Consider the following 4,002-nt stretch of genomic DNA (forward strand, 5'->3'; position numbering starts at 1 on the left):
TTATCATTCACTTTTCAGATATGACCTTAAAATCATATAAATCATGCAATTAGTGGCCAATTAATTACAAGCATTAAACACGGGTCAAATAATTCACAATATTGTTAGGAAATTCATAAAACTACATTAGATCATCAAAAGGTTTCAACTAGAATCCATTAACACCCTAAAAAGACAATTAGTTTTTGACAAACATTATCAAATCAATTAAACTAAGTATGATCATAAACTAACGATGAAAGAAATAAAGAAAAGAAAGAAAGAAAAACTCTACATTCTCCAATGTTTGTCCAAAAGTCTCCAGCCATCTTCTCCCTGTTTCAACTTCGAATAACTAGGGTTTCATACTGAAAATCGCATTAAAATAAGTAATCCTACAATTTCCTCACGTGAAATGACCAAAATGCCCTTCATTTAAAAATATGTCGAATTCCTCTTTCTCACCACCTAGTGCAGTTGCGCTCTACAGTAGCGCAGTCGCGCTACTTGCTCCAAAACACCATTTTTGTCAACATTTCATCTTTTTGTCGATTTTGACCCCTTTTTCGCTCTGAAGCATCCCGATTCCTTCATAATCTAAAAACAATCCAAAACTAATGCAAAATAGAACAAAATAACCCTACACAACTAAAATACGTCCTAAACAGGCACATTAAATTGAATCTAAAATTCATTTATCAAATTCCCCCAAACATACCCTTTACTTGCCCACGAGTAAAGAACACAACAATGAACAGACTCGACTAAAACCTAAACAACAAACACAACTGAATCAAGCCGAGAACAATAATTCCAGCCTCAAGCTATGATGACTAACACACTTATATAATCTTCAGGAAAGTCAACAAATAATCAAGAATTTCAGTCAAACATTATTCCACTTTACTTAAATCCAAACAAAATAAAAGCTTTCCTAATCATGATTAATAAATAAAATGTAATTGAATCAATTCTGCTCTCCAAATTTTGCATTACAATCAATTATTATCACACAAGCTTGCTATACTTACTAATCTCCACTAATATAGACAACACATGCTCAAAAATCAATAGGACTCTCATGGCTTATAATTGAATGGCTTAGGAAAAGGTAGAAGAAAAAGTCATATAGGCTCAAATATACCATAAGCACACAAACCCAATAACTCAACCTTTATAAACTCACAAACCCAAAAATAAATCCCAAATATCACAATTCTCTCTTATTTTGAGAGAGAATTCATAAAGTTGTTTTTTTTTTTCATTTTCATTTTTTCTATTGACGCTACACTCCCCCAAACTTATTTCTTTATATTGTAATTTGGAGTGTAGTACATTTTCAATATTTTGTTTTTTTTTCCCTTTTTTCTCTCGCAATTTTTCTTTTATTATTGACACAACTTTTCACAAATAAACCCCCATTACAATCCCCCAATAACTTTTCATATGCTCATGGTATATGAAAGAAAAGGAAAAATAACAAGTTTCAAATAGGCTCGAAATAAGTGTTAAACAACAAAAAGAATCAAATTAGGCTCTTGGGTAACTAGAGATTAAATAATAAAGGTTTGCTTGAAAGCCTCAATTGTTCCAAAGAATTGCCTAAATCACCTCTAGGATTTCGTCTCAAAAAGCAACCAAAAATGTTCTAAGATAACAATATTTTCATATTTTATTTTTATTTTAAAAATTTGCCGAGCATAAATAATATCCAGTCACACAATATTTTAAAAAAATCATGATCAAGCTCTCAATTATTTAAGTAGACAAAGTAAAAATGGAAAGAAATATTCAACCAAGCACACAGATTTTTATAGCTTCATTCTCATTCAATTTATATAGCACATCATTCAATCATATTATCATTGGCTAATTATTGTCAACTTGATTCAACTAGCACTCAAAACAACCTAGACAAAACACAAGTAAAACAACACAGAATACCACAAACACACAACCTAATATATACAATAAATTCTTTCCCCGAAACTTAACCTAATGTTTTAAAGAAAAGAAAGGAAAAGAAATTTACTTAACAACTCGAAGGACTCACGACGAAGGACTGTAACGACCCAAAATCGCTAATAAGGCTTAAGGGCCTTGATTAGTGTGCCAGGAGGGCATGTTGGGATTTATGTGTGATTTCATGAGTTAAATGCATGGTTATGATTTAAAGCATGTTATTTGACTATTTATTTATCTGTGATGCATGACTATGTGTATTAGTATGCATGTAGGCCCTGACTGTGTTTGAAGGGCATAATTGTAATTTTGGCCATGATTGGGCATAGCTATATTGATATGTGATAATTGTATTCTGTGTTTTGGGCCACGTGAGTGTGGTGCTATTATTGTGATGCACGTGCCGAGACGGTCCTAGAGAGCTAGTTAACTCAAATGTCACAACGGGATTTTATACCCGGCTCGGGAGGAGCCTAGGAATAATTCGAGGATTTTGTAACGTAGTTCTTGAGAGATTTTGGTGACTGGTAATTTGGTAACTTGTGTAGCTGTTAGTAACCATAGAGAGTAATAGGTTTTGATGGTAAAATGGTAGAATTGTAATGGATAGGAAATGACAAGTAAGCCCTTGAGGTTTAGTTAGGAAAGGATGAGCAAGGAGGGGTAATGTGGTCATTTGGCAAGGGTAATAGGCAAATTTCAGCTGGGTTATATAGGGGGAACGGTTTGGCACTTACCCATTTTGATAGTTTTATTCAAAATTTAAAAAAAAAAGATAGCTAGAAGGAGACCTAGGGCAAGAAGGAGAAGAAGGAGAAGAAGAGGGGTGAAGGAGCTGAATTTGAGACTTAGGAGAAGAATCAAGGATGCATAGGGTTGGATTCTTCATTCAAGGTAAGGATTCTAAGTAAATTTAAGGCTTGCTTTTGTTATGGTTTGAGGAATTAAAGCATTTTGAAGTTTGATTAAGTTTGTTTTTGGGTTTAATATTTTCTGAAGTTGAAAATCAAAGATGTGGATTTTGGGGATTTGATTGTGTGTTTGGGTTTCTTTGATTGTGTTTCTGAGTTGTTAAATGGTTCCTATGAAGTTTGGAATTGAGTTTTGGGGTGAGATATGAGTTTGGGCTGTTTTGGAGGTATTTTGGATGAAGGAATTGAAGGTGAGAAACCCAGAAATTTCGGGTTCGTAAGGGCGCGCCGCGGCCCTGTTCTTGGGCGCCGCGGCGCAAGGCTGGTTCCAGGGGAGGTGTGGCCTCTGACTTGTTAAGCGTCGCGGCCCTGCAGGGCTGAGCCGCGGCGCTAGGCCATTTTCAGGACACCAAAATTTGCATTTTTCAGCTTTTGCTCCGGGGGTTCTGGGGATGTTTCTGATGAATTGTTTTAGGAGTTTGGGAATCCCGAGAGTGTGGGATTGGTCCCGGGAGGCGGTTTTATGATTTGATTAGTCTTGAGGGATGTTTCTTGTGTGTTGTGACTAGGTTATTGGAGAGGCTCGTGCTAGAGGACCGTGCTCGCGGCTTTAGTGCATCAGGAGGCTCGGAATACAGGTAAGAAAACCGTAACACCCGATAATAGGGCAACGCCCCACTGTGTGATTGTAGGGCATGGCCCCGGATTGTATTATGTGTAAATGTTTAACCTTAAATGAACCGTGATGTGTGTGAATGTTCATTTCGAATGTACTATATGTGTGATTATGATGAAATGAACGGCAAGGGCCGAGTACGGTGTAGGCCGGGGTGGCCGTGGGGCCGAAAGTAACACCTAGCACATGGGATGCTATAGTCAGGGCGGGGCCCGGTGGATACATGTGTTATGCTATATTCAGGGTGGGACCCAAGGGATACATGAGTTATCCTCGCGGTGAGAACCGATACCCCAGGCTTCGGTAAGGCTCTGGGGCGGCTTGGCCGTGTTTGCTTAGTCTAATGGTTGACTTGTTTATCTGTGGGCTATCTGATATGATTAACTATATATATTGGCATATGTTATGTTCTGCATGAGTTTTCTTGCTGGGCTTCGGCTCACGGGTGCTCCGTGTTGCAGGTAGGGCAAAGAC

The sequence above is a fragment of the Humulus lupulus genome, chromosome 3 (assembly GCF_963169125.1).
Source record: "Humulus lupulus chromosome 3, drHumLupu1.1, whole genome shotgun sequence".
Lineage (NCBI taxonomy): Eukaryota > Viridiplantae > Streptophyta > Magnoliopsida > Rosales > Cannabaceae > Humulus > Humulus lupulus.